The following is a 20,660-nucleotide window of genomic DNA, read 5'->3' as shown; positions in this document are numbered from 1 at the left end:
CCTGGAAGATACGTGTCAGATAAATACGCCACATTCAGCTGGGATGTCAGCTTCACCTTCCAGGTGAGGGAAGCCCCATCTGATGGTGAGGCAATAGGAGGGCTTTCTTCATTACCAAATCACAGGGAAGGGCATTTCTTTGGAAGAATTTGTATTCTGTTGTATGTATGTCAGTCACACACACACATGTAGAAAGGTAATTCTTTGAAATGCCTTCCACGTAGAAGTTTTTAAACCCAGAACAGCAGCGTCTGACTAGACATACAGTGGTACCTTGGGTTAAGTACTTAATTTGTTCTTAACCTGAAGCACCACTTTAGCTAATGGGGCCTCCTCCTGCTGCCGCGCCGCCGGAGCACGATTTCTGTTCTTATCCTGAAGCAAAGTTCTTAACCTGAAGCACTATTTCTGGGTTAGCGGAGTCTGTAACCTGAAGCGTATGTAACCCGAGGTACCACTGTATGTACAATAAACATACAACCTCTGGACACAGAGTGTTCGTTCTTATTAGGTCTAACTGCACACATAACATTCACTCAATGTCAGTAACTAAATAAATGTGCAGCCTGAGATGGATTCATGCATAAGTACACAAATACTATAGAAATATGTACAGAAGAATCTCATTCCAAATGCAGAAGCTGTATTCACAAACTGCAAACACTTAAATGCCACATTAAGACTTAACCCAAACATAAATAAACATTCTTCAAAATATTCTTCAAAATAAACATACATACAATCTTAAAGAGACTTGTTTACTACATTCAAATTCCAGAGGAGAAAAACACCAAAGGCCAGATGTACACCCAAAGTTCAGAACTGTAAAATTACTTTTATATAAAATCATTAATTACAAGACAACACATCACTTATGTTCATGGCACTTAGCAGAGTTTCAGAAACAGTTTCCTGCCCCCAATAATCTTCCAGTCTAAATTTTGACAGCGTGGAAGAAAAGAAGATAGGGGAAGAAAGGCAGGAGGGAGAGGCACCGGTAGCCAAAGGTGTAAGTAAGCAAATGAAGTTACACCTGGTTACAGTTGTTGGGCATGAGAATTAAGGGGTTAAAGACTTAATGGAAAAGGTGAGTTCTGAGGAGGGGCCCCACAAATGCATACACCTAAAGACTCTGATTTGCACAGGTATACCAATCCTGACCCAACCCATTCACCCACAGAAGTACAAGGTGCAAAGTGATAATCAAGCCCAGTGGCCATGCTTTGGGTGGGTCTCGCTTCTTCTACAAACATGAGTATGTATTACATACAGTTCTCTAGCTTCATCTCCTTGCACGTATACACAATCACCCAGACATCTGGGAGAAGCTTCATCACATTCTTCTCCCAGGGTTTAATATATTTAACAAACGATCCACCTCCCTGCAAATATCAGGTATTAGCTTTAGCTGATCTTTATATATTTTCAAGGGGATGCGAATTGTAAAGAGAGAGAGGTTTATAAATAAGTTATGAGTTGTTTCAGCAACCATAAGTGTGTAAGGGGAGGAGAGAGACCTTCAGGCATGGGGGCCAAATGCAGCTCTCCAGGCCTCCCTATCTGGCCCTCAGGACTCTCCGCAGACCATGCACCCTCCACACCTACATCTCTTCTCCCCAGACCATTCTCTCACTGGCACTGCTTCACACCCTTCTGGAGCATTTTTGCTTGGCTGCCTCTGGTCATTATTGGCATGTGCCCCCCATAACATTGCCCAGAAGGGATTGTGGCCCTTGGTGACTGCAACTTGACATTCTGGTAGTCCTAATACATTTCATTTTGGGGACAGTTGCCTTCAATGGAATTTACTTTCAAATAAGGATGTAGAAGATTGCACTTCCTCTCAGTAATAGTAATGGTAGAGGGCTAATCATTTTGTCTGATAATTAAACAGCTGTTTCCAATAAACGAAACCTCTCTCCCTTCCCCCCGTATACAGAGTAAGGAATTCAGCATTACACTATGGCAATGATTTCCCCTCTTCTTCCCATGCACACTATTCGGGGTGCGGGGAGACCTGATCCACTGGCAGATATCCTTGCATGGGCTTCTGCTATTGGGACTCATTAGTTGAATCCCACCCACATATTAATATAAGTTCCTCTCTCTTGTCTCTAAAAACTATGAGTCATTTGCCCGATTCTCATGCACAGTAAAATAAAATATTCTAGCATGAAGTAAAAAACGTATGGGGCTCTTCAAATATAACTTGGACAAAACAAAGAGTAGAAACAATGGTACTGTCAGGCAGTGTTAGAAATCGAGATATGAAAGTTAGGAGCTAAATGGCACCTTAAACCTAGGTTATGGGCACAACAACAGAATGTCTAGGTGCACTTTTTTATAACAAAAATAAAAGCTAAAAATGAATGAACAACAGCTAAAACATTATGTTCATTTTTCACAGGGTTTAGTCCTTCTCCTGCCCACCCCCCTAATATTCTTAAGAGAGTCTCTCTCCAGTCTTCAGAGAGTAGCTGGAAGTAGGGAGGCAGAAAAAGGTCCTCCTTTCCTTCCACACTGCAGTTTTAATCTGAAATCTTAGGCGCAGTACTGCGCCCAGAGCTCAGAAACTGCCCGTGCTAATGAAATTCCCTGTTGCAAAATTCACCCAGAACAACGGGAGTTTCGAACACTGCTGTTGAGGCAAGAATTTGTAGCAGAAGAGTAAGGTCCTGCTCAGTAAAAGAACAGCAGGACCTCCAAATGCAATTATGGCCAGCTTGCCACATTTTGAAATAGGTGAAATAATATACATAATCATCCGTCGAGCTCCCCCACATACAACTATTAAGTCCAGAGTCTAAAATTACCTAATTGCACCACTGCCTAGAAATGTCCACTGTTCTGCCTGGTCCATGATCTTTCAAGCGGTACAAAGAAAAAGGCTAGAGTGAGGGTCACAGAGGACTGTGGCATGTATTAAGCAGCACCTATTTCTTAAAATTAGAGGTGATGGGGCCCAGGCTCTCCTGGAAGTCCTTCCTCCTAGCCCATGATGTGTAACGGCTGGTAATTATTACTTAGTAGTAAAGGAAAACTCTTTCCACGTGATCACGTCTTTACTTATATTTCACATGGCCCAAAGCTGGCTGGCCCTGGTATTAGGTAAAGGCTTGTGAGCTAAACACCTGGTGAGTTTTGCTCAAATGAAGTCAAACTTTAAGATGCCTAAAGAAGAACCACGGAGAAGCAAAAAGATAATGAAAATAGGGAGTACCATTTTCGCTTTACCCATGAACACTGTTAACAAATGGGCAAAATCTAAGACTCAGAGGTAGGCTGGGCATAGCAGGTTTCCCTTCCTGGCTCAATGTATACAACAGAACATTGTCTAGGAGGGCTTTGCGGCTTGTCCGCTTGACCTATGGATCCTCGGTTTAGCTTGTCTCATGTTTTGATAGCCTTATACAGTGGTACCTTGGGTTAAGTACTTTATTCGTTCCAGAGGTCCATACTTAACCTGAAACTGATCTTAACCTGAAGCATCACTTTAGCTAATAGGGCCTTCCACTGGAGCACGATTTCTGTTCTCATCCTGAAGCAAAGTTCTTAACCCGAGATAATGATAATAATGAAGTACACAAATATAAATATCACACAAATATAATACTTCAAAGAACCCTCCAGTTGGCTCTACAGTGGTACCTCGGGTTACATACGCTTCAGGTTACAGACTCCACTAACCCAGAAATAGTGCTTCAGGTTAAGAACTTTGCTTCAGGATGAGAACAGAAATCACGTGGCGGTGGCGCGGCAGCAGCAGGAGGCCCCATTAGCTAAAGTGGTGCTTCAGGTTAAGAACAGTTTCCGGTTAAGAACAGACCTCTGGATCGAATTAAGTACGTAACCAGAGGTACCACTGTACTAGAGTGTGGCAGCACATTCTCCCTAGACAAATACAACTCTGGGTTTTCCTGAAAGTCCCAGAACTTTCTATCTGCCATCTTGATGTAAATTGAAACTCTACCGTATTTGCAGGGACTAATGAAATGAGGGGTGGGAAGCTGCATGAAACTAAATAATGGTGAAATTGCACAAAGGGGGAAGCATACATCTGGGGAACAGTCAGAAGCTACAGTGCCACAGGTGAGTAGTTAATACAGAAATCATATGTGATGAAGGAGGTGATCCAGGAGTCCTCTGCCACAGTGGGGAAATGTAGCAGATTCCATCTGGCTGGGATGAAGGTCAGCCCTGGATCCTGCTCTCCTCCTTCCAGGCACCACAGGAGGAAGTGCCAGCCCCCGGCATTGCCCATTAATCGCTGCCTTTGTTTGCCTGCTTAACTCGGGCATCATGCGGGAGGGTGAAGGTTAGGGTGCGGCAGGCAACACACCCTTGCATAGCAAGCGTTTAAAAGGTTCCCGGCCTTGGAGAGCTTGCATAACGAGGGCAGGGAGAAAGAGACAGGCAGCACAGCATGCAAAGAACTCTTCTGCAGCTTACCAATAAAAGTCAGAAATATCCAACTAGTGACGCCACATCAGGTCCTTTGCAGTTCTAAAATACATTGCTATTTTTCTCATAATTTGGAACCATTTTTAATTGATTATGACCCCATTCAGCAGAAACCCCAGGATAGTGGTTCGTGACATAGAATCATAGATTCGTAGTTGGAAGGGACCCCGAGGGTCATCCATGCAGAAGTATAATTTACCTTTTCTGCATTTCTAATAAAACAAAAGCATTCAAAAAGCCCTATTCAAAGGGTCAATAGGGACAAATGTGGTAATTTCCTTAGAACCACATATAAACTGAGTACAAATAAAAGGTAAGGACTATGCATTTTCTATATGACTAAGATTGTACTCTCTGGGTTTTGTTTTGAGCTGTTCTTTATCTTGTAAAGCACAGGAATAAAAGATTACTGATCCACAGTGTGATACAATTGTAAAAAAGTGTTACAGGGCATCAAATAGTGCTTTGCGGAGGGGGGGGGGTCGGGGGGAAGAGGAGTGGTTTGAGGCAGAGGGAGAAATTAGGGGCCAAAAGGGAGACTGGATGAAGCACTGATATAGTCTTTATAATGTGTAGGGTTCACACGCTTTGGGATTTCAGGCTCCACTTGTCAAGGCTGTATTGGTTTGGAGGTACATTTCTATAAATCAAGGCTAGCGCAACAGGCCAGGCTGAAGAAAACACTCCAAGAAACCCAGAGTGGAGTCTGAGTTTAAGGCCAAAACACAGATCATAACCAATAATACAGTCTAAAGTACATGAAGAACTGGAACAAAGAAGGTGGGGCAAAGGAAATCAGGAACAGGAAGAGAGGCTGGAACAGCTCAAGGTAAGGATCCAGGAAGAGCTGCAATACCTACTAAAAAAGTTGGAGTCATTGAAATACTGCACTGTTGACCGAGAAGAACACACAAGGATTCTGCTTTTTTTTATATAGTGTGCATAGCTATTTCACTCCTGAAGAGTCCTATGAGTGGGAATGATGTTTAGAATTCCTTTTTCCTGAAAGGGTCTTCCAGCATCCTGGGCAAATCTAACCTTGGACAGCTCCTCATGCTAGATCCCAGCCTTAGCTTTTGGGACCTTTCGTGCACCCTTGAATCCCCTGAAACCTCTTTTCCACACAAGGGGCAAGCTGGACCTGGGCAGATTATGCAGCCGCACAACTGGTTGCTTGGTATTGTTGGCATGGAGATATTTGGGGGCGGGGGGGCGGGAAGGTGGATGAATGAAGTGGCATCATCATTTAACTACATTTTATATTTGTGCACTTTTGGAGTTTACATCAGGTTTGGAAAAAATGTCTATCTGAACTTACCACATGAATGTGCTAGAGCTGTCTGTCTGAATGCACAATCAATAAGGGCAGGAGGGAGCACAATTAAAATGATGAAATGTGGGTGGCTGAGTAGCAGTGCGGATCTGAGGAGGTTTGGTTAGTGGCAGCTTTCCAGGCAGTATGGGTTTCTCTTCTGTTTTCCTCTCAGGTTTTTAATAATGAGATTCTCAGAAGCAACCTATTTCAAATATTGCAATGAATGCTTGAATCAAATGTCAACCCAGCACTTTTGTTCCATCACACCCAAGTTACAGATTCCGTCTTCTCCCTGAGCTCTCCAAAGGAAAGGCACAATTCCTCTCCCATTGCAGTCAGTGGCCAAATACCCGCTGCTTTCAGAGGAGCTGGAATCAAGCCAATGCATGCAAGACAAAACCGCAGTTGAACTTTTTCTGCGTTAGTGACCGAGTATAGGTTAACTTGTCAACTTCATTTGTGTGCTAATCTGGCATTCAGTACATTAATTACATTGCTAAATTGCTCTTCATTAGGGCTTCAAGCCTTTAAAAATTACAATCGATAGGAATGGCTCTACAGTGCACTTAAGACGACAGCCTAAAAACTAACTATGCATTATATATTTTGTGATTGATTATGTTTCACCAGTAAGTCATTCCACAGCTTTTCAAAGAATTGGAATTTGGTTCTTTATTTTGCCATTTGTACTCTGCTACATGGCTCCATTTAACCTATGGCCACCAAGATAAGGGTACAGGTGGTACATTTGTACCAGGAGCAGAGCCAGAGGGTGGGGCCTGAAGCCGAGTTTTCTTTTCTTTTTAAAAGTTAGCCTCTCAGCATTTTGGAACAAACACCGTGAAGCAAAATTTACAGGCGCCATTCAAAACGACTGCACTATGAGGAAAAAGCCTGCTCTCATCTCTCAGTGTTTTTAGCCAATGGGTGAAGTCAGAGATATGATTGACTAGTGATAGAGAGAAATTTAGACTAATACAGGCTTGAAGAAAGTCCAAAAATGACTTCAAAAATGACCCAGGACATCCATTATCCAGACAATGGAGAAGACACTTCCTGGTTCATTCTGAAACTGTATTTTTCCATCTTCCCTGGTAGAGAAGCGACTGTTACCCAGAAAAAAATAATTGAGGAATCCAAGAGTTAAATATAGCTGTGCATGTCCATTCAAAAACAAAAAAGCAGCAAAGCTTTTTCACTCTTAAAAACTATTTGTGTGTGTGTGCGCGCGCTTTCTGAGTAAATATTATTTTAAAATTACTCTCCTAGTGCAAATAAAAATAAAACCCATCATTAGTATATCTGTATGGCAGGATTGTGGCTATTATGGCTGAGAAAACATGGGTTATATCAGCCCTGCAGAGTAACCCAGTGCTGCTGTATTAATATTGCTGGGGCAGGGGTGATGAGAAAGAGAGCAGGATATGGCAACCCTGCAGTGTAGTCTAGTGTTGTTATCCTGTCTCCTGATATAATGGGTTTGTTTTCAATTCTAGGAAATGCAGGGGTTTTGTGGGGGGATAAGGTGATTGTAGGAACAACATGTTGGGTAGGGGTAGTTTGTTACTTTACAGCCATGGAGGGATTCCTGGGGATGGATTATTGATGCTGGTATAACACTAAAATACAGTGGTACCTCGGGTTACAGACGCTTCAGGTTACAGACTCCGCTAACCCAGAAATAGTACCTCGGGTTAAGAACTTTGCTTCAGGATGAAAACAGAAATCGCGCAGGGGCGGCAGTGGGAGGCCCCATTAGCTAAAGTGGTACCTCAGGTTAAGAACAGTTTCAGGTTAAGAACGGACCTCCAGAACGAATTAAATTCTTAACCCGAGGTACCACTGTGGATATATTCATGTTAAAAACTTAAATCTTTTTTACTTAAAGGAAAAAGGGAGAGAGGAAAGAGTGGCTGTTTGACCTGTGCTGTAATCTCAAGTGTAGTGATTATGAGGTATAAAAAATAATCACAACAAATGCTCTTAGAATACTCTACATGCTTTTTGACAATTTAATCTGGAATTTATAGAAGCATGGGCACCTGAACTTTTGATTACTGTAAATGTTAAATCTCTTTTAACCTCCCCTTGGCCCCTCCTAACTGCCATCAGAAGTATACCTGGTTTTGGACTGAATGTGGTATTGCCAGCCCAATAACAATTAATGGGGAAAAGATACAATAACATAGCTGGTGTACAACTCCTCAAACTTGAATTGTTTGCACGCTTTAGGGTTCACACTAGGGGAGCGCAGGGCTCTTCTGCATTTTAGAGCTGTGTGGCAGGCAGGAATCCAACAGGTTGTTTTTTTCTAGTATCAAAATAAAATGATGGGGAAAGTTTCACCTGATTACATTCTGTCTATCAGACATCTTTTCAGTTCCACATGGCCCCTTTTTCATTTTTGAGCTCTCCACCCCACTTGGAAAGGAGCATGCAAGCTGCCACACACAGGAAGCATGTGAAAATGTTATGCAAATTTGTATCCTCTTTCACAACTGGGCCAGAGGTCTCAATCAGTGCCGGATTTACGTGTAGACTAAACAAGCTATAGCTTAGGGCCTTACTCTCTTGGGGGCCCCCCAAAAAAAATTAAAGGAAAAACACTGGATTTACATTTCCAAAATATAAGATAAAAAACAAATAAAATAAAACCTACATACAGCAACAGTGTTTTGTTTTGTGTTATGTAGGCTCCTATGATGTAAGTAATGGGCCCTGCCTGCTAGCCTGCTCCCTAAAATATCACTGGTTTGCTATTAATATACTTCTTCTTAATTGTATTTCAGTTCAACAATTACTTTGATAAAATACATATTTTGTTATGTGCAAATGGCTTTAGATACCTATTAGGTCCATAAATTACCATATAGCATATATTCAACATAAAAAACAGTGACAATTTGTTGTTGACAAAGGACAGCTGAACATATAAAGGGCCCAATTACCTTCAGTAGCTTAGGGCTCATCAAACCTACTGTAAATCTGGCCCTGGTCTGAATCCTCATCTAGTGTGCTTGGCCTAGAAAATGCTATTGGTATCCCTGACTGAGCCATTGGGGTGGTTTACCATTACTCACTCAAACATTTTTTCTATCGAAAAGTAGTGGTTCTTGGTATAGTCCACAGTTATCCAAGGCACAATTGAAAGGGATGACTCTGAACTTGAAAGCTGTAAAGTGGCTGGGCCTGAGTTAACTCAAGAACTCTTTATCCCTATAGGAACCATGCATATCTACTCAGAAGACAGACCCATTGAGTTCTATTGGCTTTACTATCAGGTAAACATTTAAGGGCTCTATTCCAGTCTGGTCCTACCCATTGAAATTAATGGGCGTGACTAACTTCAAAAGCTGCAATGGATCTCCTCTAAGCAGAACTCAGTTGGATACAACCCTAAGAGTAGGACCACTCCTTTAGTTTGGCCCTAAATGTGCTTGCTCAGAAGCAGGTCCTATTAAGTTCAATTAGACTAACTTCCATAAAAGTATGTGTATGGTTTTCTCCCAGTCCTTAATGCAGTTGGTATAATAACTCTATGGTTGTGTCCACACATTTAAAGAGCCCACCCCCGCCCCAGAATCCTGAGAACTGTAGTTTATACCAACAGAGCTACAATTCCCAGGATTCATTGGGGAAAGTTGTGCGCTTTAAATGTATGGTATGCAGGATATCTACGGGAGAAGAAAAGGATGAGTAAACCCTGCATAAATCTGGAGAGGAGTCCCTAAGACAGTTGGATGGCACCTTGTATACTTCCTTCCAGCAACTCCTGCAGCCAAGCTGGTGCAAAATGGATTGCTCTGCTTTCCTTCGGATCACATCAGTGAGGCCAAGACTGGGGTCCTGTTATCTGGGCAGTCCAGGACCTCCATACACACTGCCCAGGTTTGCACCCTGGGGGGGAGGTCACTTCAGTGCTTCTTATGCAATGGTTTGACTTCTCTTCCAGTGGTGCAGTCCCAGGACAGACAGATGCCTACCATACAGCCTAAGAGACCCCAACCCCCATTTAAATCTGTAGGATTCAAAGCATGCATCATAAAAACCAAATTCAGCTAGACTTTAATGTATGCTTGCATGCAGTTCAATGCTACGTTTGTTTACTCAGTAAGCTCCACTTTGTATAGTTGGAGCTACTACAAGGTAAGCAGACAGAGGAACACAGCCTTAAGCAATCTCATGCAGGCTTACTTGTGAGCGAGCCCCATTTGAGACTTCCTTCTGAAAACGGAAAACCACACTTAGGAACAGATTAAAACATTTGCAATCTCTGATAAAGGAATGAGACCGTCCAGATTTTGGGAGGAGTTTGGTGTCAGGACTCTTGGGTTCTATTCCTGGGCCTATTACTGATTCAGCATCTGAAGCTGAGTGACTCACTTCCCCACTGTGGCCTCAGCTTCCCCATCTGTGGAAAGCCCTTTGGGATCATTGGATAGGAAGCACTAAATATAACACCCACCTCCGCCCCCGCTGAATTATCCAAAGAGGAAGGGGAAATAATCAGGACTGGGACAGCTCTGCCATCCAGAGAGGCACAGCAGGTGCCAATGAACAGCCATATCAGAACCCTCAAAATTCTTCTACACAAAGAACAAAATCCAGAAGAAACTTTAAGTGACTACCCATGTAGCTTTTTGATCCTGAAATAGCTTTCCTTTAACTTTACTGTAAGAAAGCATATATTGTGAATATACTTCCCCCGTCGTATTTTTATATATATATATATATCTTGTCCCAAGTGACATTTTACCTCAGCTAGGATGAATCCCCAAGCGAGGATAGAACATTCCCTGATGATAACTGGAATATAACGCCGGCACCAGAACACAGAGAGGAACCTGAGTACTTTGATAGCACTTTCCAGCCTAGGACTCAACAGGCAGGTCACTTTGGAACTCCAGACACACCCAACAGCAACCCATGCTCCACTCCAACCACAAGGGGGGCCAGGCACCCCACACATGTAAACTAGAGAAGGGGGCAACAATGCTATACAGTTGAAATGCTGTGACTCACCCTTTGCTCTCACTCCTGCCCTCCTCCCAGCCTTTGTTACATGTGGATGCTGTGTCCTGTCTGAACCGAATTGCCCTAACACACTGTTCTTTGGATAGCAGGGAGTGGTGTCTCCCAAACACAAGGCAAGCACTCGTCTCCAACCAAGCTCTCTGTTCAAAAAGGCCAGGTACTCCACTTCAGTCATTGTTGCTGCTGGCCGAACACTAATCTTGTTGGGACCTGAGCCAAAAGCAGGCCAAGTTCTCCTTCTCTCCCCCCCCCCTTCCTTCCTTGTTACTCATGTAAAATTAAGCTAAGGCTGCAGGAAACCCTTCACTGCAATATACACTTAACCTGGGAGTAAATCCCATTGAATATAATGCATAAGACTGCACAGTTAATCAGACACTGTGTAGTAAAATGGTGGTTTTTCCAGTATGACCTTATGAGTGAAGTAGGGATTTGAATCCACTTTTAGAAAGAAAATAAAAAACACACAGATCAACTAAAGACTTATGTTGCTGGCAAACAGCTGCAAAACAGCAGGGTGTGTGTTTTTACCCACAATGCAACTAACACATGCCTGCAACCCCAGCTTGGAAGACTGAAAGTTCAGAACTGGAGAGAGAGGAGTTTTTATTCCACGATTACTGTAACAGAGCAGCCTCTACACAGATGCTCATGTGCTGTCAGAGGGAGAGAGGAATGTAGCAGCCTCTTCTGCCTTTGGGGAGTGTCTGAAATGGGGAAGGTTATGGCTGGCACCTGTACATGGCTGAATGCACTACAAAAGGATCAACTGTGCTCACGCACAGGCTCCACCACAGCCAGCAGCCCTTAGCTGCCCTCTCCAAATGGGACATGCATATGGAGACTCCCACTTAAACGGTCTCTGACAGAAATAAACAAACCTGGTCTGGACTAAACGCTAGACAGTCATAAAAACAGAGACAGAGGTAGGGCTCTTATCAGGGGAGAGGCTGTAACAGAGCCAGGCCTGACCACAGGGCACAGAGTCCCAGAAGAATGTACTCGCGGCACTGGGTGTAGCCAGCAGCATGCTACCTTGATGTTGCCAGCCAGCTGGAAATCCGAAAGATGGATATTAAGCTGGTTCCAATTTGCTCAAAACCAGACCCAACTCACTCCACAGGATCCTAGTTCTCAATTTTCAACCAGGCTCAGAAATCCGAAGCCAAATGTAAGAAATGTTCCTTTGTTCTCCAGCTCTCTCTAATCAGTAGACCCCACTGCTCATCCAGTGCTGGTTTCTGCACCTCCTTTCTATGTCCCTCTCCATCAGCCAGATACAGCTTTTCCAACCCAATCTCAGCCTGGTTCTTTTTGGCTCTGTTTGACTCCAACCACCTCAAGCCATTTCTTTACAGATCTGCATATGCCCCTCCCCACATAACATACAAAAAAACAAACCACTGTGTCCAGAGACTCAGGTTAGGAGGAGGGTGGGTGGGTGGGTGAAGAAGGGGCTTGGCCAAGCTATGGCTTCTCTGAACAGTTAGGGATTAGTGCCAAGGGCAGGGAGTTTCTAATCCTGGCATTTCGTGTCTCTGCCCATCCCAGGGCTGTGCCCGTCTGCCTCCTACTCAGCCTGTGCAGCAATGCATGCCACTGCCCTTCCCCCTAAAAAAGCAAGTGGGATACTTTCGAGGCAGAGAAAAATGAAAACCTGTTTGTGGGAAGCCCTCCACCCAAAGTCTATATGAGAATGCATGCTTGTTTTTCTTCCTGCTGAGGAGTTTTTAAGTGGTTTCAGTGGGATGCTGTATATGAGATAGATAGATCCCAAGTGTTAACAGTATAGTCCCATTGCCAGAATGTAAGCTTTCCTCACCCGTCTCTTTCATTCATGGCACTTCTCTTCTGATTAAATAGATAGGACACCTGGGGTTTTATTTTATTTTTAAAGCATCTAGGTTTCTAGAACTTAGTGTTGTCAGGAAAATACTCTTCCATGATTAAACTGTGTATTGCGCTCTTAGAAGATAACAGTTGCAGCTGCAGCTCCATAGCTTCCAACACTCCTCCTTTCCCTGGCACAAAGATTTCAATGGGGAATCTGCAAATGGCCAAACTTGAGTGTGAGACTCCAGGATCAAGATCTCGTCCTCCAAGATTGGCTCATTATTTCTGCGGCCGCCTTCGAACCCACAAATGTGTTGATATGAAAATTGCCTGCTGAACCTGAACAATGCAATCCAGCTCTGCCACCTCCAACATGTCCTGCCAAATTCTATCTGATCCCCTTCGACAGCTGTCAGTGGCAACAAAAGCTGAAGCGACTGAACATATATTTACAAAAAGGAGGGGGGACACATACCAAATACAAGTCAGCCATACAAAATATATGTATCATCTATCATCAAGATGATTTCCAAGCCAGTCAATAAATGGGATATTTGGAATTATCCCAAGAAAGTCCTGAGAAGCAGGGTGGGCCAAGCAACAGTGTCTTTGCAGGAGAGAAAGAAGAACAGCCACTCACACAGACTCATGCTGCTAAGGACTCTAGGCTCGTATCAATAATGCAATACTTCTCGGAGATAAAAACTTCTTCCCACTATTATTAAATAGCTGAGAGTAACTGGCATAGAAGGATTTAGTATTTCACCCGGGATCTGGAAACCTCATATTGCTTAGATCACGCCATGCATTCATAGTGCAGAGGACATTTGGTGGTGCTTCCCCCACCCCTCTCTGCCACTTGACACAGCCACCTTACTATGGCTTACAATAGGTCTAGCCCTGCCTGTGCTTGACTCACACAGCAATGAGGCATGGGTTCATGTTGCAAGAGCCATTCCCACCAGCCCTTCAAACTGGGCGGTAGGCAGAACGGAACCTACCCCCCCCGCAACATCCTCCTGTGATTTATCCAGAATTTTAAAAGCACATTTTAGGTGGAGGGGGCAGTACTGAAGGGGACGTAGAACAGGGTTTCCCTAACTTGGGTCTCTAGCTGTTTTTGGACTACAATACCCACCATCCTTGACCAATGGTTCTGCTAGCTAGGGATGATGGGAGTTGTAGTCCAACAACAGCTGGAGACCCAAGTTTAGGAAACTACGATGTAGAAACTGGAGTGGAGGATCTCTAGGGTCCTACCACATTCTCATGAAATTCCAAGTCTTCACTGGAAGACAATAAATTTTATCTGCCCTGCATCTATTAAAGGCACAGGAGCTCTGTCCAGGGGGCGGGGGGTGGGATTGGCAAACCCACACATGCATGAGCAAACAATGTAGTAAGGCAGTTGTTTGAACATACAAGGCTACTGTCATTCTTTTCTTTTTTGTAAACATTCTTTAATTCCTGTATTGTTCATACCGTCTGTTTAACACCTACATTTGTACATGGTAGCTTTGGCGGTATCAGGAGGTTGCAGGTAAGTCCAATGCAGTAAATCAGGGAAGAAGGAGTCATCCCTAAAGCAGAGGGGGGGAACATTGCGCACATGCAATGCAGAAAAGGTACAATATGACAGCCAGTGTGTTGCAGTGATAAGAGTGCAGGATTGGGATCTATAATGCTAGGATTCAAATCCACCACCCCACCCCACCCAGCCATGAAACTCACCAGGCGACCCCAGGACAGTCACTATGTCTTGGCTTAACCTTCCTCTCAGGGCTGTTGTGACAACAAAAAATGCGCAAGGGGAAGGATCACGTATGCTCTTTGGAGGCAAGGTCAGCTATTTATTCATTCATTATTACATTTGTATTTCACCTTTCCTCCAAGGAGCTCAAGGTGGTGTTCACAGTACTGCTACTCCACATTCTATTCTCTCTCACTACAATCCTATGAGGTAGGCCAGGCCGAGAGTGAAAACTGGCCCCAAATCACTTGGCGAGCCACCCGACTCCACTCACCATGGCCCCCTCCACCTCTTTCCTCCTCTTCTTTCTAATGTAACACTAACGTCTCAGCAAATGAAACTGATCTGTAGAAAATGTAGCTTGAAAAAAGAGACATTGCACATACTTTTGTAAACCAAGAAATCTTTAATAAAAAATACATTTTAAAAAAATTATAGTTAGATGTAATTAATCATAAATTATATTGTGGTTCCGTAATCAAAGATATTTCTTATGTCACAATCACAAATGTTTGTTTACTGTCATTCTTTTTAACAGGACCCTGTGTGCCTTTAACAGCTTCCGGAGGTGCGGCTTCACCTAGCAATGTGATCCAACAGTGGGGAAGCTTCCCTTGCTGAATGTATGCCTGTAGCCTCTGTTGTTAAAGGCGCGAGATCTCAGCACAGGCAGACTGCAGAGCAGAATGAAGACCTGCTGACAGATGTGAGCATAAGCTCACTGACAAAGCCGTTTAGGGATGCTGGTCAGGTCTACCAAGGTGCTGAGAGAAGCCGGTGGGTATGCAAAATACTTCCCTAGAGGAGGATCCCTCTCGCCAGGTCTCCAGCCCAGCCTCACTCCACACAGGCACGTTCCACCCTGGAGAAACCTGCCCCTACAGGAGCATCTGGGCCAGAGCCGCCTCCCTGCTAGCCAGGGCTGGGCAGAGCACGGCGCCAGGTTGGCGTCGTCTCCAAGCTTTGCTACAATAGCAGGCCTGGCACCCAGACTGGCCAGACCAGTGCATCTTGGGGACAGAAAGGGGGAGGGGGTGGCAAAGCCTGAGTCAGCACTTAAAGCCCTTTAACTGGCCACACCTGGAGCTTTCTCAATGCACAAGAACAGTTGGCTAATTATAGGGGAAACAAACACTATAAAAGGTAAACCCTCAAGCCTGAACTGAGTCCCATGCAGTCCTACCACCATCCCCTACACCAGTGGTTCCCCACTGCTTTGCACTGCGGCTTCCTATAATCTGCTTAGCCACCAAATTCTTTATCCTCATTTTGTTATGCACCCCGCACCTGACAACTCCTTCCCCAAGACACAAGGAGTCTGCCCCCCCCCAAAGATGAACATTTACAGTATGTACCCAGGTTGCTGTCGTTTAGAACTGCATAGCCGTGTCTGAATTGCAGTGATGTCACAAAAGCAAGGATGTCAAAGCATTTAGCCCCCTTTGCTATTGGCTGAGTTGACGGAAGTGTCACAGAATAGTGAAGAACACTCCAACTGCTAAGGAGTTGAACTATCAGCAGAAAGGGCCAGAAATAGCTTGTGTGAGCTTCTGGGTGCAGATAAGTTCTCATCATTCTGATCACTTTTAAGTCTGAGTACAGTGGTACCTCTGGTTATGAAAATTCATTCTGGAGGTCCATTCTTAACCTGAAACCATTCTTAACGTGAAATACCACTTTAGCTAATCAGGCCTCCTGCTGCCGCTGCATGATTTCTGTTCTCATTCTGGGGCAAAGTTCTTAACCCGAGGTACTACTTCCAGGTTAGCGGAGTTTGTAATATGAGGTACCAGTGTATGTGAATGGTGTGTTTGAATGTGAGGTTCATTAATTGGCATAGCCCAGAAATTGACAATACAATTTTAAAATCTTGTATTTCCAACCTCGTCTCTACTTCTTACTATTGCTTTGAAGCACCAACCACAACCCAGTTCTTTTAATATTTGTATGCCTCTCCACCCCCAAACCTCTTTTTTTATCTCAAGTTTTGACTTCCATGCTTGAGAGCCCAGTGTCCTGGGCTTGCCATGTCCATCTGTTCTGCTCTGCATTTTTTTAAAAATGGTTTTTATTAAAGATTTTCTGCTCTGCATTTTTAAGGCAGGGTGCCAATTCCTCCCAACCCCCAGGAACTGAGGACTTCCCTTCTTGTTGCTTTGTTGCTTCTACAAGCCTCCCTTTTCTTTTACAGCACAATCCTGACCATGTTTACTTGGAAATGTCCCATTGTGTTGAATGGGGGTTACTCCTTGAAGGTGTTAAATGGAGAACTTTTCCAAGTACACGTAACACCAAAGCTTTAACCAAAAGAAGGAGTGAAAGGATAACAAGATTTATTAGGGCTTAGCTTGGGAACCTGTTTCCAGTGCCAAAGCCCTGGCTTTGTTTGGAGCACATAGCTATAGAATATCTCATTGTAGCATATGTAACCACAACCAGATGTTGGGTATCTGTGATAAAGAGTACAGGGGTGGGGGTAGGAAGACTTCCAGATAGGCATGAATCCCAACACCTCCTTTTAGAAATTTAAAACCAGATAGATGAAAACTGTAGCACTGGTTTTTTGCTAGGCTATGGCAAGAATCCAAGGGTGGATCAACAACTCTCATGTTCAAGATCAGATTTAACACACATTATTTCCCCTTGGGTGTCCCATATTTGCAGTAAATTAATTATGAATTATTAGTGAACTTTGTCAGCTGCTCTGGGAACCCTTTTGGCTGAAGAGCTGGCTGAAAAATGTGTTTTTAAGAGAGAGATAGGCAGATAGATATAGAATAGCCGTAATACAACTTTTAGAGCATTTCTCTCTCTCTCTCTCTCTCTCTGTGTGTGTGTGTGTGTGTGTGTGTGTGTGTGTGTACAGTTCATATTTTTAATTGTGATGTTTCAGGAGAACAGTAGTTACTCCAGATTTTTTTAAAAGTTGGGGTTAATTAATTAATTAGGAGGCAAGGGCTGCTGCAAGTCATTTTATTCTGTTGCGAGGATCCCTGGTTCTGAATGTTCTTTTCTTCCTCCTGTTTTTTCTCTTCCTCTGCTTGACCGACACCCATGAATTTTAGGGACTTTAAGGCCTGCTCAACTTCTCCTTCCTATAAATATACTCCTTTACACAGCTGGGAGACAGCTGCGTGGGATGGCACAGGCTGGGATGGAAAGAGCAATTGGGCTTTCTTTCCTTTTTTTGAAAATCTCCTCCTCCCATGAGTGAACTGAACCCTAAATGTTTGCAAAATACTGCTAAACATCACAACTCTCTCCAAAGAATCACACCTATTGTCTCCCAGTGTTTTGATCTCCGGGTTCAGAAGATTCACATGGCCCAGTAAAGTGAAGCTGGCTCTAATTCAGGGATGCTGTGGCCCTCCAGATGTTGTTGGACTCTTAACTCCCATTAGCCCAAGACAACAGGAATGCTGGGAGTTATAGCACAACAACATATGAAGAGGCAAAGGCTCCCCATTTCTTCTCTCATCCATCCCTTCCCACACTGTATTACCCCAAAGGGAGAGGTTCATCCAAACCCAGCTGGGAAACATATTCTAGACAAAGTCAGTTCCACTCAGTTCTATTGATCCTCAGTTCTAGATGTCTTCCCCAGGCACAAAGTCGTGATTCAGATAACCTGTATCAGAAGGCCCTAGAGAGCAGGGATGACATTTACAAGTGAGTCACTCTGTAAAATTGGAATTGCTTTTGGAAAAACTAGGGGGACACAGGTATTTGAGAGAATGTGTTAGATTTTTCTAACAATCACAATCCTGCCTAGAAATATAGGGAACCTGCAATGTCTGAAGGAGTTTCGCTGGTAGTTTCTGTGGTTGCTACCACAACAGTCTCCAGCAGCCTGATAAACATGCTGGTAGAGAAATGGAGAAGAACATAAACACATGGTGAGAATCTCAGTCAGAAAAAGGGATGCGCTTCAGTCAGGGTAGGACACTTGAAAGGGATGGCATAGCCTTGTTAGAACATGACAAACCACAGGCCCAGACAGGTTATGTGAGGACAGGTTGACAGTTCAGGCAATCCAGAAGGGGTATTCTAGTCGGGTCAGCTTTGCAGAGTAGATTCTAGCCCAGGTATGAGTCAGAGCCAGCCTTGAACCACAAAGAATGGGTTCCCCTCAGCAATCCCCCGCCCCACCTTGAGAATCAAGAGCCTCTGCCAATGTTTTCCTGCGCCTCTTCCAGACAGTTCTAGGAGGCAAGCACTGAACACCTGGGTACCCAAGAGCTATAGGGCTAAAGGGTCTGGCAGTTGTCCCTAGTACATCACCTCCGCTTCAAAACCTAGAATCCTGCCATGTTCATTAAGGATCCTGATGATAAAATCATTAAAACCTCCCTGCCCTAAACGTGTCAGAGATCAAATGGGTGGTTCCAAGCGGTTTTTTATTGTTATTCTTATTGAGCTAATGGGGAAAAGAGCTAGGGAGTGTCAGGGACTTTCCCAAGGAACTTAAGGGAGTCGGTAGCAGAGCCGAGAGAGAGAACTCCAGCTTCCAGACTTCCTGCTGCTGTGGGGGAGGGAGGCTGAGACTGCGAGCACTGGAGTGCAAGTGAACTCTTATTTCCAAGTTTTACATTTCAGGGTAGAAAATCAGGAGAGGTTATGCAGCAAAACCAACCCTCCATCCCCTTGCCATGTGCTTGCAAGCATGTATTCCCTCCCCCCATGCCCGGTCTCTACTTTGCAGTCGACCAGCAGAAAATAATGCGCTGCTGCTCAGGAAGTGGTTGAGAGTGAGAGGAAGTGTCTGATGTCAGAGACAGAGGCTGTTGCTCCAGAAGATCCTTCAACTCCCCTCCTCCACTGACTCTCCCAGTGCTCTTGCCCCCAGAGAATGGGGCAGAGAGAAGAGGTTAGAGGTGCTAGGTGTCTTATGATTTGAGGGAATACCCCTTATTTTAAAGTTCTTTCATTCTGAAATACCCAGTTTCAGAGGCTACAGAGACCAAACCACCCAAGTATCCCTTATATATATATTTTTCATCTCTAGCAATGGACCACCAAAGCCCTGCTCCTCCTGATCTCCCAAGTTCATGGTGTTCATCATAAAATGGACACCAACACTAGTAGACAGAATGATGAACCTGAAGGAGCAGGAATCCTAGCCATGGATTAAGAGTGGAATACAAATAAAATGTACTCCAGTCTTGAAGCTACCAGCATGAGTTTGACCAAACTGCGGGAGGCAGTGGGAGACAGGCGTGCCTGGTGTGCTCTGGTCCATGGGGTCACGAAGAGTTGGACACGACTAAACAACAACACAAATAAAATACTTTAAGTGTTTGTTTGTTTAAAAAATACAAGGCATGTTTGCAACAAGCTTTGTATGCAAAAGCATATATTATAGGGGTACTATTGCCAGGGAAGTGAAGCTGACTGTGGCTCCCTACTTCTCACAGCAGATGAGATAGTAAACTGGTGTCAGGATGGTGCCATGTCACATGACTGAATTACACCTACACACACCAAATTCCCTGTACAGAGAAAGAAAGGGATCTTGCCAACACACTAGCTTTCAAAACTTAGTAGCGTGTGAGCATTCCATCATGTGAGCCCCTTCTTGAAACCTGAAGAGTACTATCTGGAAACAGGTTTACATCTCATCTGTTCTTGAGAACTATGCCCCACGTCAAAGAAGGGGTTTGCTGTGCGGCGCAATGCGTGACGGAGCATTGCGTGAGTCATGATTTCTCAGCCTCAGTTTCTCCTCCTGTAAAGTGGGAGCGTGGCGATGGCAAAATAAGAAGGTAAAGCACGGAGTTCCTTAAGAAACCGGAGAGACCCCCGAAGCTTTAACAAGCCAAGTTATCATGAAGCATAAACGAGCTGTTTGGTCAATTAGAAAGAGTGTGTGTGTGAAATGGCACACACCAGCCCCTTCAAAGTTCCCTGCCTGGAGCTGCCCATCTTTCCCACCCAACGAAGCCCGGGACAAGGAGCCGCTGGGTCTGGCACCGGGCCAGCCCGTTGGGAAGAGGTTGTGGCTCCCGGGTCCGGCCTGCTCAGCGCCAGGGAATGAGGTTCCGGGGCCTCCAGGCGGGGACCGGCCCAACGGGTTCAACCTCATTCCTGGAACCCTGCTCACATCCTGGAGGGGAGAGGGCAGGGCGAGGCGCGCGCACGCAGCCCGGGTGAACCCGCTGCCCTTTTGCGGGGGCAGAGCCAGTGCCGACGCATTCGCCGGGGAGCGGCGGCAGGGATCCCCGAAAGCCCCAAGTCAGCAGCACAGAAAGTGCCGAGTCAGGGGCGGGG

The 20,660-nt window shown here is 44.6% G+C and overlaps 1 long non-coding RNA gene across 3 annotated transcripts in view; it reads right to left on the bottom strand.

The window, feature by feature from the left end:
• The window catches only part of LOC310696974, a 51,511-nt gene that overhangs the window by 13,415 nt on the left and 17,436 nt on the right, over window positions 1-20,660 (bottom strand). The gene's annotated exons all lie outside the window — the stretch shown is intronic.

Source organism: Podarcis liolepis (assembly GCF_965112155.1).
Source record: "Podarcis liolepis genome assembly, chromosome: 2".
NCBI lineage: Eukaryota > Metazoa > Chordata > Lepidosauria > Squamata > Lacertidae > Podarcis > Podarcis liolepis.
This window is presented reverse-complemented; position numbering and strand designations above follow the sequence as displayed.